Genomic DNA, 21814 nt, shown 5'->3' on the forward strand with positions numbered 1-21814 from the left:
GGGGGGGAGCTGCTGTCTTCGATTATACTGGGGGGGGGGGGGAAGCTGCTGTCTTCGATTATACTGGGGGGGGGGGGAGCTGCTGTCTGAGATTATATACTGGGGGGGGGGGGCTGCTGTCTGAGATTATATACTGGGGGGGGGGGGGGCTGCTCTGTGAATGTACTCTTACCCATAGTAAACTATGGATGCACAGAAATCCAGCATTTATTTATATTCTCGGCACACAATCCTAATCCCATACAACCCTAGTTCTCAGGTCTCCCCTCTCTGATATCTTCTGTACATGTAGAGGAGAAATCTGCCGGTTTTCTTGTCTTCAATAAAAACTAATAGTTTTAACCAAATTTTTATTTTTTAATTGACTTGTTTTTCTTTCACTCTCCGCTGGCGTTCTTCTCTCCGCTCGGAGCTTGTAGCTGTGGATAGAGATGGGCACGGACCTCCACACTGACCAGCATCTACTGCTACAAGGGGCCTCCCTGCGTCGTACAGTGCTTTAACCCCTTCCCGACCGCCCAGTGTAAATCTACGTCGGCAGTTTGGTATTTAGAGATGGCGCCCGCTCGTGAGCACCATGTCCCCGGGGGGGGGGCTGGTGTTTTAAACGACAGGCATCCAAGACTAATGTATGCAATTGACAATAACCTTGATTTCACACATTTAACCCCTCAGATACTGTCACGGAATCTGGGAGCTGAAAAACAATGAGCATTGGCTCCCCCTGGCGAGGATCAGGGGAGCCGGATTGTGTGTGCAGCAACCTCAGTCCTCCCCAATGATCCAAGGCTGCCACAGCTATGTTCCTATGAAGACCCTGCATTGGAGTCCATGAGAGACCCCGTCTAATGATCGCTGGTTCAGGTTACCTGGAGGAACTATTAAAAAGTGTAACAAAAAATAAATAAACGGCATGGGTATCAACGCATGTGAAACCGCCTGTACTAATAAAATATAAAAACATGGCGTAATGGGGGGAAAAAAACGTCAAAATCGCTGATTTGTCACTATTTTGTCATTTCACCTCCCCAACTATTTTTTTAAAAATAAAAAGCAATCAAAAAATAATATGGTATCAGTAAAAACAGCTCCGTACATATAAAAAGGAAAAAAATTATGGGGGGTTGCAGAATATGGCGATGTAAAAATAAAATAAAAATTCCAAAAAAAAATCAAGAAAAACGATATAAATCACTGTAATTGTACTGACCCGGAGAATAAAGGGAACAGGTCAGTTTTATCTCATAGGGAACCCTGTAAAAACAAAACCCATAAACTATGGTGGAATTGACTTTTGTTTTCCAATTCCACCCCATGTGGAATTTATTTTTCTGCTTCCCGCTACATCATATGCAATATAAAATTACTAGAAAGTACAACATGGCTATGTGAAAATAAAACAAAAAAACGATTTAAGGCTGGCAGTAAAAAAATAAACTAAAATGGCCCTGTCCTGAATGGGTTAAAGGGGTTATCCAAGACAAAAACAGACCTCGTACATCTGGCGTACCCGCACTGGCGATTATACTCACCTGGTCCCCGCTGCTGAGTTCGGCCTGTGTGGCTCCCGGAACGGCACTTCTTCATCGGCATCAACATGTGTCATCGCCAATCACAGGCTTCGGCGGGGACCTCTTCCCCTTATGTCATGTGTGACGTCACACAGACCGAATCCAGCTGCGGGGACCAGGTGAGTATTAAAGGATAACCCCTTTAATCATGTTTGGTTGCAGCATTGAATGGGTTTCCTGGTGGGATCAGCGATACCCAGAACGGTGCCATTTTGTGGGGAAGAAAAAAAAGAGACCAGACAGCGTCATATATGTGCTAATCTGCCAGCAAAGTATTAAAAAAAAACATACACTGCTCACAAAAAGTTAGGGATATTTGGCTTTCGGGTGAAATTTATGGAAAATGTAAATGTTCCGGCTCCAGTGATATTATATAATGAAAGTCAGGCATTTAAGTAGAAGCAGCAATGGTGATTTCCTCATCTCAAACAACTTATTGAAACTAAAGCCAACACCAGTGCTGGGTATACCGCCACAAAATGTCAGTGTCTCCAGAACTTGTCATGTGGCCTTAAACATCAATTACAGCTTGACAACGACGTCTCCTGCTGTTCACAAGTCGACTTATTGTCTGCTGAGGCATGGCATCCCACTCTTCTTGAAGGGCGGCCCTCAGGTCATTGAGGTTCTGGGGTACGAGCCTCTACACGGTCCCCCAGTCTCCAGTAGTCGTTCCCTAATGATGCGACCTCGATGAGCTGGCGCATTGTCCTCCATGAATATGACATTAGGCCTGTGTTGTTCCTGCAGAGGCACAATGACTGGATTAATGATGTTCTTCAAGTAGTATGGGCCATTCACAAAGTGTAGAAAGGTTCTGTATTGACTAGACACCTGTCCACACTGTAACACCACCACCAAAGGCTCGTCTGGTGACAACAGACAACAGTGGCTGATGCATAGTGCTCACCTTGACGTCTCCGACATCGTTGGCGGCCATCATTTCTGCTCAGCGTGAATCCACTTTAATCGGTGAACGGCGCTGAGGCCCACTGGTCCCTCGTCCATTGTAGATGCTCCCTGGCCCGTGCAAGACAGGGCAGTGCTCACAATAAAGTGGTCATCAGTATGGGATGTGGCCAAAAGAAGGGCGCTTCTCTGCCTTCCTGTGACTCTTCCAGTCTCTCTGATACAACCTGCTGATGACACTAAGCTCAGTGGCCACTTCCGTCTGAGAACCTCCTGCTTGAAGCCTCGGAATGGCGAGGTACTGCTGATCAATTGTTAGGTGTCGTCTTGGTCTCATGATGGTAAAATGTGAACAGCATGATGAGGAGGACTGTTTAAATACCAATTCTTATTGGACCAGGAAATTTATTGCGTAATTATTGGATCAAACACCTGTTATGAATTTCTTCCGTTAAGCTCCTGTTGTGCAAAAAGTTCAGAAAAATTGAACAGTAGGACATTTGCATTCAAAGGTCACATTAAGTTCACCTGTAAGGCCTCATGCACACGACCGATCCGCAAACCGCCCACTGTAGAAATGCTTATTCTTGTCCGCAAAACGGACAAGAATAGGACATGCTATATTTTTTTTGCCGGGCCACGGAACGGTGCAACGGATGCAAACAGCACACGGAGTGCTGTCCGCATCTTTTGCAGCCCCATTGAAGTGAATGGGTCCGCACCCGAGCCGCAAAAAATGCGGATCACAAAAACGGTCGTGTGCATGAGGCCTAAAGGTTAGAGGGCATTTTAGGTTCATCCTGAAATTTCACCCACAAGCCAAGTGAGTGGTGTTGATAGTGTGAGCAATTTAGTGTGTGAATACAAGCGAATATTTATTTAAATAATAGCTGGATAGATTTAGGGATAGTAAAAAAATATATAGTGCGTTCAGGGAGGGAGTCATTTACACTGACAATTAAGGGTACTTACACATTAGCGGCAGGGGACTCCGGCGGGTGAACAGCCTGTCTGCTCCGTCCTGCCGCTTGTTCACGTGTGCCCCCGGACTGCCGCTCCGTCCCCATTGACTATAATTGGGGCGGAGTTCCGGCGGCACGGCAAGAGGCAGCTGGACTAAAATAATTTCTTGCATCGCAGGCTGCAATTTGGCGTGTAGTTGAAAACAGAGTCGTATTTGATTAGGATATGTTTGGCAACAGAAAATGTAAGAGGACGGATAATGGAGGAAAAACCACATCATCCACCAGTAAGGCTACTTTCACACTAGCGGCAGGACGGATCCGACAGGCTGTTCAACCTGTCGGATCCGTCTTGCCGCTCCGTCCCCGGTTACTATAATGGGGACGGGGGCGGAGCTCCGGCGCAGCACGGCGAGAGGCCGCCGGATTAAAAAGTCGGATATCCACATCCTGTACTTAATTTTATGTATGGATTGTCATTTGTAAATTGTGTTAATAAATTATACTTATATTTCATGCGGCCTGGCAATCTTTATTGGCATGTAGGCAGTGGTGTGTCTTGGTTTTGTGCTGCCCTAGGCGAGACTAAACTCGGGCACCCCCCCTAATATAAATTTGACCCACCCCTTCCTGTCAAGGCCAAACCCCTTTCTCTCTAAACCCCACCCCTTCCTATGTGCCATCCACAGATCCCCCCCCCTAAACAGTGCCATCCACAGATCCCCCTCCCCTAAACAGTGCCATCCACAGATCCCCCTCCCCTAAATAGTGCCATCCACAGATCCCCCTCCCCTAAATAGTGCCATCCACAGATCCCCCTCCCCTAAACAGTGCCATCCACAGATCCCCCTCCCCTAAACAGTGCCATCCACAGATCCCCCTCCCTTAAACATTGCCATCCACAGATCCTCCTCCCTTAAACATTGCCATCCACAGATCCCCCTCGCCTAAACAGTGCCATCCACAGATCTCCCCCTAAACAGTGCCATCCACAGATCCCCCTCCACTAAACAGTGCCATCCACAGATCTCCCCCTAAACAGTGCCATCCACAGATCCCCCCTCCCCTAAACAGTGCCATCCACAGATCCCCCCTAAACAGTGCCATCCACAGATCCCCCTCCCCTAAACAGTGCCATCCACAGATCCCCCTCCACTAAACAGTGCCATCCACAGATCCCCCCTAAACAGTGCCATCCACAGATCCCCCTCCACTAAACAGTGCCATCCACAGATCTCCCCCTAAACAGTGCCATCCACAGATCCCCCTCCACTAAACAGTGCCATCCACAGATCTCCCCCTAAACAGTGCCATCAACAGATCCCCCCCCCCTAAACAGTGCCATCCACAGATCCCCCTCCCTTAAACAGTGCCATCCACAGATCCCCCTCCCCTAAACAGTGCCATCCACAGATCCCCCCTCCCCTAAACAGTGCCATCCACAGATCCCCCCTAAACAGTGCCATCCACAGATCCCCCTCCCCTAAATAGTGCCATCCACAGATCCCCCTCCCCTAAATAGTGCCATCCACAGATCCCCCTCCCCTAAACAGTGCCATCCACAGATCCCCCTCCCCTAAACAGTGCCATCCACAGATCTCCCCCTAAACAGTGCCATCCACAGATCCCCCTCCCTTAAACAGTGCCATCCACAGATCCCCCTCCCCTAAACAGTGCCATCCACAGATCCCCCTCCACTAAACAGTGCCATCCACAGATCCCCCCTAAACAGTGCCATCCACAGATCCCCCTCCACTAAACAGTGCCATCCACAGATCTCCCCCTAAACAGTGCCATCCACAGACCCCCCCCCCTAAACAGTGCCATCCACAGATCCCCCTCCCTTAAACAGTGCCATCCACAGTTCCCCCTCCCCTAAACAGTGCCATCCACAGATCCCCCTCCCCTAAACAGTGCCATCCACAGATCCCCCTCCCCTAAACAGTGACATCCACAGATCCCCCTCCCCTAAACAGTGCTATCCACAGATCCCCCTCCCCTAAACAGTGACATCCACAGATCCCCCTCCCCTAAATAGTGCCATCCACAGATCCCCCTCCCCTAAACAGTGCCATCCACAGATCCCCCTCCCCTAAACAGTGCCATCCACAGATCCCCCTCCCTTAAACATTGCCATCCACAGATCCCCCTCCCCTAAACAGTGCCATCCACAGATCCCCCTCCCCTAAACAGTGCCATCCACAGATCCCCCTCCCTTAAACATTGCCATCCACAGATCCTCCTCCCTTAAACATTGCCATCCACAGATCCCCCTCCCCTAAACAGTGCCATCCACAGATCTCCCCCTAAACAGTGCCATCCACAGATCCCCCTCCACTAAACAGTGCCATCCACAGATCTCCCCCTAAACAGTGCCATCCACAGATCCCCCCTCCCCTAAACAGTGCCATCCACAGATCCCCCCTAAACAGTGCCATCCACAGATCCCCCTCCCCTAAACAGTGCCATCCACAGATCCCCCTCCACTAAACAGTGCCATCCACAGATCCCCCCTAAACAGTGCCATCCACAGATCCCCCTCCACTAAACAGTGCCATCCACAGATCTCCCCCTAAACAGTGACATCCACAGATCCCCCCCCCCCCCTAAACAGTGCCATCCACAGATCCCCCTCCCTTAAACAGTGACATCCACAGATCCCCCTCCCCTAAACAGTGCCATCCACAGATCCCCCTCCCCTAAACAGTGCCATCCACAGATCCCCCTCCCCTAAACAGTGACATCCACAGATCCCCCTCCCCTAAACAGTGCTATCCACAGATCCCCCTCCCCTAAACAGTGACATCCACAGATCCCCCTCCCCTAAATAGTGCCATCCACAGATCCCCCTCCCCTAAACAGTGCCATCCACAGATCCCCCTCCCCTAAACAGTGCCATCCACAGATCCCCCTCCACTAAACAGTGCCATCCACAGATCCCCCCTAAACAGTGCCATCCACAGATCCCCCTCCACTAAACAGTGCCATCCACAGATCTCCCCCTAAACAGTGACATCCACAGATCCCCCCCCCTAAACAGTGCCATCCACAGATCCCCCTCCCTTAAACAGTGACATCCACAGATCCCCCTCCCCTAAACAGTGCCATCCACAGATCCCCCTCCCCTAAACAGTGCCACCCACAGATCCCCCTCCCCTAAACAGTGACATCCACAGATCCCCCTCCCCTAAACAGTGCTATCCACAGATCCCCCTCCCCTAAACAGTGACATCCACAGATCCCCCTCCCCTAAATAGTGCCATCCACAGATCCCCCTCCCCTAAACAGTGCCATCCACAGATCCCCCTCCCCTAAACAGTGCCATCCACAGATCCCCCTCCCTTAAACATTGCCATCCACAGATCCCCCTCCCCTAAACAGTGCCATCCACAGATCTCCCCCTAAACAGTGCCATCCACAGATCCCCCTCCACTAAACAGTGCCATCCACAGATCTCCCCCTAAACAGTGCCATCCACAGATCCCCCCTCCCCTAAACAGTGCCATCCACAGATCCCCCCTAAACAGTGCCATCCACAGATCCCCCTCCCCTAAACAGTGCCATCCACAGATCCCCCTCCACTAAACAGTGCCATCCACAGATCCCCCCTAAACAGTGCCATCCACAGATCCCCCTCCACTAAACAGTGCCATCCACAGATCTCCCCCTAAACAGTGCCATCCACAGATCCCCCCTCCCCTAAACAGTGCCATCCACAGATCCCCCCTCCCCTAAACAGTGCCATCCACAGATCCTCCTCCACTAAACAGTGCCATCCACAGATCTCCCTCCACTAAACAGTGCCATCCACAGATCTCCCTCCACTAAACAGTGCCATCCACAGATCTCCCCCTAAACAGTGCCATCCACAGATCCCCCTCCCTTAAACAGTGCCATCCACAGATCCCCCTCCCCTAAACAGTGCCATCCACAGATCTCCCCCTAAACAGTGCCATCCACAGATCCCCCTCCCTTAAACAGTGCCATCCACAGATCCCCCTCCCCTAAACAGTGCCATCCACAGATCCCCCTCCCCTAAACAGTGCCATCCACAGATCCCCCTCCACTAAACAGTGCCATCCACAGATCCCCCCCTAAACAGTGCCATCCACAGATCCCCCCTCCCCTAAACAGTGCCATCCACAGATCCCCCTCCTCTAAACAGTGCCATCCACAGATCCCCCTCCCCTAAACAGTGCCATCCACAGATCCCCCTCCCCTCAACAGTGCCATCCACAGATCCCCCTCCACTAAACAGTGCCATCCACAGATCTCCCCCTAAACAGTGACATCCACAGATCCCCCCCTTCCCTAAACAGTGACATCCACAGATCCCCCTCCCCTAAACAGTGACATCCACAGATCCCCCTCCCCTAAACAGTGACATCCACAGATCCCCCTCCCCTAAACAGTGACATCCACAGATCCCCCTCCCCTAAACAGTGCCATCCACAGATCCCCCTCCCCTAAACAGTGCCATCCACAGATCCCCCTCCCCTAAACAGTGACATCCACAGATCCCCCTCCCCTAAACAGTGCCATCCACAGATCCCCCTCCCCTAAACAGTGACATCCACAGATCCCCCTCCCCTAAACAGTGACATCCACAGATCCCCCTCCCCTAAACAGTGCCATCCACAGATCCCCCTCCCCTAAACAGTGCCATCCACAGATCCCCCTCCCCTAAACAGTGCCATCCACAGATCCCCCTCCCCTAAACTGTGCCATCCACAGATCTGCCCCTAAACAGTGCCATCCACAGATCCCCCTCCCCGACGCTCACAGGAGTACATTTATAAACTAATCAGTAACTTTAACTTTAATCATTGCTGATCTCTTTACTTGGATACCTTACTCTCTCTTAGCTCCGGTAACAGCAGGCAGTGCGGGCGGGCGGCGCTCACTCACTGACGTCACGCGCCTGCTCCTCCCACCAAGCGATCAAAAAGTAATATTTTGCCGATATACCGATAACGTATTGGGAACACAGAACGCGCTGCTCTCAGCGCTCTCCGCGTTCCCTCAGCAGCACAGGGGAGAAGGAAGCAGTGTCTCCCTCCCCCTGTGCTGCTGCTGCCGCCAATGAGAGGAGAGAGGACAAGAGGAGGGGCGGGGCTGTGGCCACCGCTCCACCAATGAAGATAAGTCTCTCAATCATTCATATACAGGAGGCGGGAGCTGGCTGCAGAATCACATAGCCGGCTCCCGACCTCTATGAGCGGTACTAGCTGAGGTCCGTGGTAGTTAACCCCTTAGGTGCCGCGGTTCGCAGCTACCACTCATAGAGGGAGCCAGCTATGTGATTCTGCAGCCAGCTCCCGCCTCCTGTATATGAATGATTGAGAGACTTATCTTCATTGGTGGCGCAGTGCGGCCCCCCCCCCCCCAAGCCCCCCAGTATTAATCATTGGTGGCGCAGTGCGCCCCCCATCCCAATAGTAAAAACATTGGTGGCGCAGTGCGCCCCCCCCAAGCCCCCCAGTATTAATCATTGGTGGCGCAGTGCCCCCCCCCACCCAGTTTTAATCATTGGTGGCAGTGGCCACAGGATCCCCTGCTCCTCCGATCGGAGCCCCAGCTGTGTAATCCTGGGGCTCCGATCGGTTACCATGGCAGCCAGGACGCTACTGAAGCCCTGGCTGCCATGTTCAGCTCCATGCTGCTGTGTGCACAGAGCAGCATGGACAGTGTGAGCTCCTATTCACCCTGATAGAGATCTATCAGGGTGAATGGGACATGGGTTCTAGTCCCTAAGGGGGTTAAAAGTTAGTAAAAAAAAAACCACAAAAATATTAAGTATAAATGAAAAAGATTTACAAAAAAAAATTAATAATAATACACGTTAACAATAAACATATTAATTTTCAGCAGATTTGTGTAGGAAATTTTTTTTTTCTCAAAAATGAAAATTACCAGAATATCGGTATAAATTATCGGCTATCGGCCTGAAAGTTCACAAATTATCGGTATCGGCCCTAAAAAATCAATATCGGTCGATCCCTAATATAGAGCAACCAAAAATAATATGTACCCTAAACTAGTACCAACAAAACTGCCTGTGACATGGCAACTTAAAATTATCCCAGTGAAATCTGCCCTCCAAAAACCATATGGCGTTCCTTTCCTTCTGTGCCCTGCCGTGTCCCCGTACAGCAGTTTACGACCATATATGGGGTGTTTCTGTAAACTACAGAATCAGGGAAATAAATATTGAGTTTTGTTTGGCTGTTAACCCTTGCTTTGTTACTGGAAAAAATAGATTAAAATGGAAAATCTGCCAAAAAGTGAAATTCTGAAATTTCATATCCATTCTGCTTTAAATTTTGTGAAACACCTAAAGGGTTACCAAATTTTGTAAAATCAGTTTTGAATACCTTGAGGGGTGTAGTTTCTAAAATTGGGTCATTTTTGGGTGGTTTCTATTATATAAGCCTCACAAAGTGACTTCAGACCTGAACTGGTCCCTAAAAAATGGGTTTTGGAAAGTTTCAGAAAAATTTCAAGATTTGCTTCTAAACTTCTAAGCCTTGTAACGTCCCACAAATAGAAAATGTCATTCCCAAAATGATCCAAACATGAAGTAGACATATGAGGAATGTAAAGTAATAACTATTTTAGGAGGTATCACTATCTGTTTTAAAAGCAGAGAAATTTAAATTTAGAAAATTGCAAATCTTTCAAAATTTTTGCTAAATTTTGTATTTTTTTTATAAATAAAAATGAAATATTTTGACTCTAATTTACCGCTGTCATGAAGTACAATATGTGACGAGAAAACAATCTCAGAATGGCCTGGATAGGTAAAAGCGTTTTAAAGTTATCACCACATAAAGTGACACATGTCAGATTTGCAAAAAATGGCCTGGTCCATAAGGTGAAAAATGGCAGGGTCCTGAAGGGGTTAAGGTGTACCAATATGCCGTAGACTTTTCCACGCCATTCATCGGCGCAGGGCGCTCTGAGCGGCATGGAAGTGCATCAATGCTGCCTGCGCCTGCAATAAGGAGCTTTGTTATTGGTTAGTTTGGGCGATACAGTGTCCTGCAGCAGAGAAAGCTGGTGGGAGCTTTAAGGAGGAGGGGCTAGTGTAAGGAGGAGGGGCTAGTGTAAGGAGGAGGGGCGATCTCCCGGCATCTTTATAGTAAGGAGAGCCTGGCGCTCTTCCCACGGACCCTGGCAAATATGTCGGCGGTGGAGCTGAAGACTACATCCCAGACATTAAGATGGACGCGCAGAACAAGTTGACAGCAGTGTGTAATCTATCGATGTGTGTGATCATCACACACGGCACCACATGCACCTCACACGCGGCACCACGTGCACCTCACACGCGGCACCACGTGCACCTCACACGCGGCACCACGTGCACCTCACACGCGGCACCACCTGTACCTCACACACTGCACCACGTGCACCTCACACAGGGCACCACGTGCACCTCACACGCGGCACCACGTGCACCTCACACGCGGCACCACCTGTACCTCACACGCGGCACCACCTGTACCTCACACACTGCACCACGTGCACCTCACACAGGGCACCACGTGCACCACGCACTGATGTGTGTGTGTGATGCATGTAGTGAATGCAGGCTATTAAAGTCAAGTGGTAAAGTACTGTACAGGGAGGATCCGCCATACTGGACCGGACTTTATCACTTACCTCATGTTATTTAGACCAGTACTGGTTTCCTGCACGCTCACCTCTTAGGCCCTGTTCACGCCACCGCTAATTATTTCTGTTCTGCTCCGTTAGATGAGCAGAACAACAAAAATAACGGAAGTTCTGGATGGGGCAGGTAAGGGTGGGTTTTTGTCAACATACACAAAAAACATATACATTATCGGACGCCTCAGACAGATGCCATACTGTGGCATCCGTCACCATGGAGTTCCATTGTAAAAAAGTAAAGTATCGTTTTTTTCGCAGGACGGGAAAGTACCACTGTTGCAGTTTGCAGTTTTCCATCCTGAAAAAAAAACGTATAGGCTAACGCAGTGATGCCAAACCTACGGCCCGCGGGCCGCATTTGGCCCGCGGGCCGTAGGTTTGGCATCACTGCGTTAGCCTATACGTTTTTTTTTTCAGGATGGAAAACTGCAAACTGCAACAGTGGTACTTTCCCGTCCTGCGAAAAAAACGATACTTTACTTTTTTACAATGGAACTCCATGGTGACGGATGCCACAGTATGGCATCTGTCTGAGGCGTCCGATAATGTATATGCGTCCGATAATGGCGTCCGATAATGTATATGCGGCCCACGCAGTGACCGGACTTTATCAGCGCAGGGAGCGCTGCGAACGGCACAGGCAGAAAAGCGATGCTGCCTGTGCCTGCAATCATCCTGCCCCAGCGCCGCCTCCTAGCTAATTTATTCACTGCACTTGCCTCTGTGAAATTGAAGAGAAGCGCCGTAATCTCGCACAGGCGCACTGGCAGAGGCATTGAAGTGCGCATGCACCGTCTTCCTGGCCCTTGTGAGATTACGGCGCTTCTCTTCAATTTCACAGAGGCATGGGAAGTGCAGTGAATAAATTAGCTAGGAAGCGGCTCTCGTGGGGGGGGGGGGGATATCTGTGGATGACACTGAGGGGGGGGGGTATATCTGTGGATGACACTGAGGGGGGTTATCTGTGGATGACACTGAGGGGGGTTATCTGTGGATGACACTGAGGGGGGTTATCTGGATGACACCGAGGGGGGGGGATCTGTGGATGACACCGAGGGGGGGGGATCTGTGGATGACACCGAGGGGGGGGGATCTGTGGATGACACCGAGGAGGGGGGGATCTGTGGATGACACCGAGGGGGGGGATCTATGGATGACACCGAGGGGGGGATCTGTGGATGACATTGAGTGGGGATCTGTGGATGACGCTGAGGGGGGATCTGTGGATGACACAGAGGGGGGGGATATGTGGATGACACCAAGGGGGGGATCTGTGGATGACACCGAGGGGGGAAATCTGTGGATGACACCGTGGGGGGGAATCTGTAGATGACATTGAGTGGGGATCTGTGGATGACGCTGAGGAGGGATCTGTGGATTACACTGAGGGGGATCTAGGGAGGGGTGTGGGGATGTTGGGGTGGGAGCTCTGGAATGGATGGGAGGTCTGATAGGTATGTGGGGGTGGGAGATCCGGGAGGGGGGGGCCATAATTTTTTTTGCTCTGGGGCCCAGTCATTTCTATCTACGCCCCTGATTGGTAAGATTGGGCGGGCACTGGAGCGATACAGCGCCCTGCTGTAGGAGAAGGCGGCGGGAGATGAAAGGAGGAGGGGCCAGCTCCTGGTGGTGTCGGGCACACGGTGCAAGCATGGCTGTGGAGGATCTGACTGAAGCCTAAAGACCAGACATCAAGGTAGACCTGCAGAAGAAGGTGACAGCGCAGTATGTGATGTATACATGTGTGTAGTGTATGTAGTGCAGTGTGTGATCATCACATACTGCACTACATACATTACACACATGTATACATCACATGCCCCCTCACAGTAATTATGCCAAGATATGTGCCCTCTTCACAGACGTAAGGCTCACACATGCCCCCTCACAGTAGTTATGCCCAGATATGTGCCCCCTCACAGTAGTTATGCCCAGATATGTGCCCTCTTCACAGTAGTTATGCCCTGATATGTGCCCTCCTCACAGTAATTATGCCCTGATATGTGCCCCCTCACAGTAGTTATGCCCTGATATGTGCCCCCTCTCAATAGTTATGCCCAGATATGTGCCCCCTCACAGTAGTTATGCCAGATATGTGCCCTCCTCACAGTAGTTATGCCCTGATATGTGCCCCCTCTCAATAGTTATGCCCAGATATGTGCCCCCTCACAGTAGTTATGCCAGATATGTGCCCTCCTCACAGTAGTTATGCCCTGATATGTGCCCCCTCACAGTAGTTATGCCCTGATATGTGCCCCCTCTCAATAGTTATGCCCAGATATGTGCCCCCTCTCAATAGTTATGCCCAGATATGTGCCCTCTTCACAGTAGTTATGCCCTGATATGTGCCCTCCTCACAGTAGTTATGCCCTGATATGTGCCCCCTCACAGTAGTTATGCCCTGATATGTGCCCCCTCTCAATAGTTATGCCCAGATATGTGCCCCCTCACAGTAGTTATGCCAGATATGTGCCCTCCTCACAGTAGTTATGCCCTGATATGTGCCCTCCTCACAGTAGTTATGCCCTGATATGTGCCCCCTCACAGTAGTTATGCCCTGATATGTGCCCCCTCACAGTAGTTATGCCCTGATATGTGCCCCCTCACAGTAGTTATGCCCTGATATGTGCCCCCTCACAGTAGTTATGCCCTGATATGTGCCCCCTCACAGTAGTTATGCCCTGATATGTTCCCTCCTCACAGTAGTTATGCCCTGATATGTGCCCCCTCACAGTAGTTATGCCCTGATATGTGCCCCCTCTCAATAGTTATGCCCAGATATGTGCCCCCTCTCAATAGTTATGCCCAGATATGTGCCCTCTTCACAGTAGTTATGCCCTGATATGTGCCCTCCTCACAGTAGTTATGCCCTGATATGTGCCCCCTCACAGTAGTTATGCCCTGATATGTGCCCCCTCTCAATAGTTATGCCCAGATATGTGCCCCCTCACAGTAGTTATGCCAGATATGTGCCCTCCTCAAGGTAGTTATGCCCTGATATGTGCCCTCCTCACAGTAGTTATGCCCTGATATGTGCCCCCTCACAGTAGTTATGCCAGATATGTGCCCCCTCACAGTAGTTATGCCCTGATATGTGCCCTCTTCACAGTAGTAATGCTCACACGTGCCCCCTCACAGCGTTTGCATTTCTTTCTGGCAAAGCTACCTGGTTCCGGCCCACAAAATTTATACCAAGTCTAGTGCGGCCCTCAGACGAAAAATGGTTGGGCACCACTGGGCTAACGTATATATATTTTTTTACACTATGGTACGGTACTCTATGGTGATGGATCCCGCAGTATGGCATCTGTCTAAGGCACCTGGTAACATATATGCATTTTTTGGGCCCGCAGCAAATATCTGCAACTGGCAATGATGCCGATCGTGGACATTGCAGCCTTTAGATGCTGGTATCAAGTGTGATCACGGCATCTAAAGGGTGAAAAACAGAAGCGTGTGCTTTCAGGTTAAGACCGGTATCCCCCTGCGGCAATCAGAGATGCAGGTCATTCATTCTAATAGGCTGGGTCTTTCTGAAGAGACCTAGCGTATTACAGCTGCAGTTCCTATGTTTGCCAGCAGGTGACAGGCCAACATAGGAGATCAGCAATCCATGATAAAAAAAACTAAACAAAGTAGTGGACATTTTAACCTCCTAGAGGGGCTACAGATTTTGTTTTTTTAAAGTAAAATTTAAATCCACCACTTTTCCTTAGAATAAAAAATACATAAATAATAAAAAAAAATATATATAAACATCATGGGCATCACCACATCCAAAAATGCCTGTACTATTAAAATATAAAAATATTTTTCTAATATGGCGTAACAGAAAAAAAGTATCAAAATGGCAGATTCACCTTTTTTCATCGCTTCTTACCCCCCAAAAAAACTAATAAAATGTTATAGTGAAAGTCACACACACTTCAAAATGGTAAGAATAAAAATGGTGATCAGTGATGGCCAGCTCGCATTGTTCGCCCGTGAACACATGTGAGCTGCCATCTTTTCTCACAAGTCCGGCGAGGCACAGGTAAGGGCTGTGCGCGAGCCGGTCTTAAATCAAATGCGGTCAGCGGGAGCAGGCAGTTCCGAGAACAGCTCGATAAAGGCCCCCGGCGGCTGTTCTCGGAACTGCCTGCTCCCGCTGACCGCATTTGATTTCAGACCGGCTCCCGGTACAGGTAAGGGCTTACCTGTGCCTCGCTGGACTTGTGAGAAAAGATGGCAGCTCGCATGTGTTCGCGGGCGAACTGGCCATCACTGATGGTGATGTCCCAATATTTTATTTTATTTTTAAATTTATTTAGTGTTTAAACATATAAAACCTATACATACATATGTGGTATCGTTCTAATCGTACTGACCCAGAGAATGAAGGGCATAGGTCAGTTTTGCCGCAAAGGCAACGCTGCAGGGACAAAACCCATAAAACTGAGGAAGAATTGCATTTATTTCCAATTCCACCCCATTTGGAATCTTTTCCTGCTTCCCACCACATTGTAGGCCATATTAAATGGTGGCATTGTACAACTTGTCCTGCAAAAAACAAGCCCTCATATGGATATGTGAACGGAAAAGTAAAAAAGTTATGTCTCCAGGAAGACGGAAGAAAAATGAAAACGTAAAAACGAAAAAGCCTCTGGTTTTCTAAGGGTTAAGGATTCAGTAAAGATGTATACATATTTTTTTTAATTTTTTGTGATGTTTGTCGATTCAGTGTTCACACCATCCTGCCTGGCCCTGTCAATCAGCGTCATGAGGGCATGGCCAGAGGAGGGAGAATGGAGCCTCTAGGATTAGGGGCGATTCTCCCCCCCCCCCCCCCCCCATTGCTCCCAAGTGGCTTATTTGCATAAAATAAGAGTTCATTTTTCACCAAAACTGAGGCACACAGAATTTTTATGCTGATCCCATTTTCCAATGAAGAAAATGTATGCGTAGTATCATTACGGAAATGAGTGTGAAAGTGCTACTTGGAGGTTCCTTTTACCTCTTGCATCTGAGGGAAAGCACAGAATAGCACTTGGAAACTCCTTTTCATATTAATAAGGGTTCATTCACACGACCGGCCATTTGTGCTGAATGGGTCCCCAATCCACAAGTTGCGGAATTGAGGCATGGAAGCACTACGGAGCGCTTCCGTGGGTTTTCTGTCTGTGCGTCTGCACTGCAAAAACTTGTTCTTCTCAAGCCACACAGGCGTTGCCTGTGTATTGGGGACAGCAATTTGCGGTCCCCAGTGCACGGAACGGGCGGCACATATGTGCATGACCCTAAAACGTCAGAATTTCTCAATATGGGACCTTCTGACCAGATAAAAAAAGGTCCTGTTTGAAACAGTGTGACGTGCCCTACAATGCTGTTCAGTTTACTAGTGTTACTCCTGCTGACAGACTCCCCTTAAAGGGAACCTGTCACCGGGATTTTGGGTATAGAGCTGAGGACATGGGTTGCTAGATGGCCGCTAGCACATCCGCAATACCCAGTCCCCATAGCTCTGTGTGCTTTTATTGTGTAAAAAACACGATTTGATCCATATGCAAATTAACCTAAGATGAGTCCTGTCCCTGAGATGAGTCCTGTCGCTGAGATGAGTCCTGTCGCTGAGATGAGTCCTGTCGCTGAGGTGAGTCCTGTCGCTGAGGTGAGTCCTGTCGCTGAGGTGAGTCCTGTCGCTGAGGTGAGTCCTGTCGCTGAGGTGAGTCCTGTCCCTGAGGTGAGTCCTGTCGCTGAGGTGAGTCCTGTCCCTGAGATGAGTCCTGTCCCTGAGATGAGTCCTGTCGCTGAGATGAGTCCTGTCGCTGAGATGAGTCCTGTCGCTGAGGTGAGTCCTGTCGCTGAGGTGAGTCCTGTCGCTGAGGTGAGTCCTGTCGCTGAGGTGAGTCCTGTCCCTGAGGTGAGTCCTGTCCCTGAGATGGGTCCTGTCCCTGAGATGAGTCCTGTCCCTGAGATGAGTCCTGTCCCTGAGGTGAGTCCTGTGACTCCTGTCCCTGAGATGAGTCCTATCCCTGAGATGAGTCCTGTCCCTGAGATGAGTCCAGTCCCTGAGATGAGTCCAGTCCCTGAGATGAGTCCAGTCCCTGAGATGAGTCCTGTCCCTGAGGTGAGTCCTGTCCCTGAGGTGAGTCCTGTCCCTGAGATGAGTCCTGTCGCTGAGATGAGTCCTGTCGCTGAGGTGAGTCCTGTCGCTGAGGTGAGTCCTGTCGCTGAGGTGAGTCCTGTCGCTGAGGTGAGTCCTGTCGCTGAGGTGAGTCCTGTCCCTGAGGTGAGTCCTGTCCCTGAGATGAGTCCTGTCCCTGAGATGAGTCCTGTCCCTGAGATGAGTCCTGTCGCTGAGATGAGTCCTGTCGCTGAGATGAGTCCTGTCGCTGAGGTGAGTCCTGTCGCTGAGGTGAGTCCTGTCGCTGAGGTGAGTCCTGTCCCTGAGGTGAGTCCTGTCCCTGAGGTGAGTCCTGTCCCTGAGATGGGTCCTGTCCCTGAGATGAGTCCTGTCCCTGAGATGAGTCCTGTCCCTGAGGTGAGTCCTGTGACTCCTGTCCCTGAGATGAGTCCTATCCCTGAGATGAGTCCTGTCCCTGAGGTGAGTCCTGTCCCTGAGATGACTCCAGTCCCTGAGATGAGTCCAGTCCCTGAGAGGAGTCCAGTCCCTGAGATGAGTCCAGTCCCTGAGATGAGTCCTGTCGCTGAGGTGAGTCCTGTCGCTGAGGTGAGTCCTGTCCCTGAGGTGAGTCCTGTCCCTGAGGTGAGTCCTGTCCCTGAGATGGGTCCTGTCCCTGAGATGAGTCCTGTCCCTGAGATGAGTCCTGTCCCTGAGGTGAGTCCTGTGACTCCTGTCCCTGAGATGAGTCCTATCCCTGAGATGAGTCCTATCCCTGAGGTGAGTCCTGTCCCTGAGATGAGTCCTGTCCCTGAGATGAGTCCAGTCCCTGAGATGAGTCCAGTCCCTGAGATGAGTCCAGTTCCTGAGATGAGTCCTGTCCCTGAGGTGAGTCCTGTCCCTGAGGTGAGTCCTGTCCCTGAGATGAGTCCTGTCGCTGAGATGAGTCCTGTCGCTGAGATGAGTCCTGTCGCTGAGGTGAGTCCTGTCGCTGAGGTGAGTCCTGTCGCTGAGGTGAGTCCTGTCGCTGAGGTGAGTCCTGTCGCTGAGGTGAGTCCTGTCCCTGAGGTGAGTCCTGTCCCTGAGATGAGTCCTGTCCCTGAGATGAGTCCTGTCGCTGAGATGAGTCCTGTCGCTGAGATGAGTCCTGTCGCTGAGGTGAGTCCTGTCGCTGAGGTGAGTCCTGTCGCTGAGGTGAGTCCTGTCGCTGAGGTGAGTCCTGTCCCTGAGGTGAGTCCTGTCCCTGAGGTGAGTCCTGTCCCTGAGATGGGTCCTGTCCCTGAGATGAGTCCTGTCCCTGAGGTGAGTCCTGTGACTCCTGTCCCTGAGGTGAGTCCTGTGACTCCTGTCCCTGAGATGAGTCCTATCCCTGAGATGAGTCCTGTCCCTGAGGTGAGTCCTGTCCCTGAGATGACTCCAGTCCCTGAGATGAGTCCAGTCCCTGAGATGAGTCCAGTCCCTGAGATGAGTCCAGTCCCTGAGATGAGTCCTGTCCCTGAGGTGAGTCCTGTCCCTGAGGTGAGTCCTGTCCCTGAGGTGAGTCCTGTCCCTGAGGTGAGTCCCGTCCCTGAGGTGAGTCCCGTCCCTGAGGTGAGTCCCGTCCCTGAGGTGAGTCCCGTCCCTGAGGTGAGTCCCGTCCCTGAGATGAGTCCGGTCCATGAGATGAGTCCGGTCCCTGAGATGAGTCCTGTCCCTGAGGTGAGTCCTGTCCCTGAGGTGAGTCCTGTCCCTGAGGTGAGTCCTGTCCCTGAGATGAGTCCAGTCCCTGAGATGAGTCCAGTCCCTGAGATGAGTCCAGTCCCTGAGATGAGTCCAGTCCCTGAGATGAGTCCTGTCCCTGAGGTGAGTCCTGTCCCTGAGGTGAGTCCTGTCCCTGAGATGAGTCCTGTCGCTGAGGTGAGTCCTGTCGCTGAGGTGAGTCCTGTCGCTGAGGTGAGTCCTGTCGCTGAGGTGAGTCCTGTCCCTGAGGTGAGTCCTGTCCCTGAGATGAGTCCTGTCCCTGAGATGAGTCCTGTCCCTGAGATGAGTCCTGTCGCTGAGATGAGTCCTGTCGCTGAGATGAGTCCTGTCGCTGAGGTGAGTCCTGTCGCTGAGGTGAGTCCTGTCGCTGAGGTGAGTCCTGTCGCTGAGGTGAGTCCTGTCCCTGAGGTGAGTCCTGTCCCTGAGGTGAGTCCTGTCCCTGAGATAGGTCCTGTCCCTGAGATGAGTCCTGTCCCTGAGATGAGTCCTGTCCCTGAGGTGAGTCCTGTGACTCCTGTCCCTGAGATGAGTCCTATCCCTGAGATGAGTCCTGTCCCTGAGGTGAGTCCTGTCCCTGAGATGAGTCCTGTCCCTGAGATGAGTCCAGTCCCTGAGATGAGTCCAGTCCCTGAGATGAGTCCAGTCCCTGAGGTGAGTCCTGTGACTCCTGTCCCTGAGATGAGTCCTATCCCTGAGATGAGTCCTGTCCCTGAGGTGAGTCCTGTCCCTGAGATGAGTCCTGTCCCTGAGATGAGTCCAGTCCCTGAGATGAGTCCAGTCCCTGAGATGAGTCCAGTCCCTGAGATGAGTCCAGTCCCTGAGATGAGTCCTGTCCCTGAGGTGAGTCCTGTCCCTGAGGTGAGTCCTGTCCCTGAGGTGAGTCCCGTCCCTGAGGTGAGTCCCGTCCCTGAGGTGAGTCCCGTCCCTGAGGTGAGTCCCGTCCCTGAGGTGAGTCCCGTCCCTGAGATGAGTCCGGTCCATGAGATGAGTCCGGTCCCTGAGATGAGTCCCGTCCCTGAGAGGAGTCCCGTCCCTGAGGTGAGTCCCGTCCCTGAGGTGAGTCCCGTCCCTGAGATGAGTCCCGTCCCTGAGATGAGTCCAGTCCCTGAGATGAGTCCGGTCCATGAGATGAGTCCGGTCCCTGAGAGGAGTCCTGTCCCTGAGGTGAGTCCTGTCCCTGAGGTGAGTCCTGTCCCTGAGGTGAGTCCCGTCCCTGAGGTGAGTCCCGTCCCTGAGGTGAGTCCCGTCCCTGAGGTGAGTCCCGTCCCTGAGATGAGTCCGGTCCATGAGATGAGTCCGGTCCCTGAGATGAGTCCCGTCCCTGAGAGGAGTCCCGTCCCTGAGGTGAGTCCCGTCCCTGAGGTGAGTCCTGTCCCTGAGGTGAGTCCCGTCCCTGAGATGAGTCCCGTCCCTGAGGCGAGTCCCGTCCCTGAGGCGAGTCCCGTCCCTGAGGCGAGTCCCGTCCCTGAGGCGAGTCCCGTCCCTGAGGCGAGTCCCGTCCCTGAGGCGAGTCCCGTCCCTGAGGCGAGTCCCGTCCCTGAGATGAGTCCAGTCCCTGAGATGAGTCCAGTCCCTGAGATGAGTCCTGTCCCTGAGGTGAGTCCCGTCCCTGAGGTGAGTCCTGTCCTGAGGTGAGTCCTGTCCCTGAGGTGAGTCCTGTCCCTGAGATGAGTCCTGTCCCTGAGATGAGTCCTGTCCCTGAGATGAGTCAAGGACAGGACTCATCTCAGGTTAATAGATACAGTACATAATAGAGGGGAAAGGTCTTTTTGAGAATATAGGAAATTTCTAATTTGTTTTTTAATGTTAAGGAGTTATCTGATATCAAAAATATCCCCGCCAATGCCCGGGCCCCTTGTATGGATTAGGGTACTTTCACACTTGCGGCAGAGGATTTGCGGCAGGCAGTTCCGTCGCAATCTGGACGCAAACTGATGGCATTTGTCAGATGAATCCGGATGCGGATCCATCTGACAAAGGCATTGAAATACCAGATCTGTCTCTCCGGTGTCATCCGGAAAAACGGATCCGGTATTATATTTTTTTGCATTTTTAAAGGTCTGCACATGCCAGATTTGTTTTGCCGGAACACTTAATGCCGGATCCGGCACTAATACACTTCAATGTAAATTAATGCGGGATCCGGCATTCCGGCAAGTGTTCAGTATTTTTAGCCGGAGAGAAATCTGCAGCATGCTGCGGTATTTTCTACGTCCAAAAAAACGTAAGAGGGACTGAACTGATGCATCCTGAACGAAATGCTCCCCATTCAGAATGCATTAGGATAAAACTGATAATTTTTTTTCCGGTATTGAGCTCCTGTAACGGAACTCAATACCGGAAAACAAAAACGCTAGTGTGAAAGTACCCATATACATACGTGTCCAGGGCACCCGCGTCGCTTCGGATCCATGCATGGCCACCGCTGCATCTCCCCGTCACTCAGATCAAAATATCCGGCAACGGGGAGAGCAGGCAATAGCAGGCCGTGGCTGGGATGAGCCCCCGTGGGTCTGGTCTCCGTTGCGACCTGCTATTGGCTGCTCCCCCGTCACCAGATGCCCCAGTCACTGGATGGTTTGATCCGAACGATGGGGAGATGCAGTAGCGGCCATGCAGGGATCCGGAGCGACGTGGGTGCCACTGATCAGGTAAGTATAATCTATACAAGAGGCCCAGGCATTGGCGGGGATAGTTTCGATATCGGATAACCCCTTTAACTTCTAGGAAAGTACAGAGATCACATGACCAGATGTTTCTGCAAAGCACTTTACCATGAATATCACAGGATTGGACATTTCTGCAGATACAAGTCACATGATAGTTTTTTTTTTTATTGTTTATTGTAAAGATTCTTC

This window comes from Bufo bufo, chromosome 8, assembly GCF_905171765.1.
Source record: "Bufo bufo chromosome 8, aBufBuf1.1, whole genome shotgun sequence".
In the NCBI taxonomy this organism is placed as follows: domain Eukaryota; kingdom Metazoa; phylum Chordata; class Amphibia; order Anura; family Bufonidae; genus Bufo; species Bufo bufo.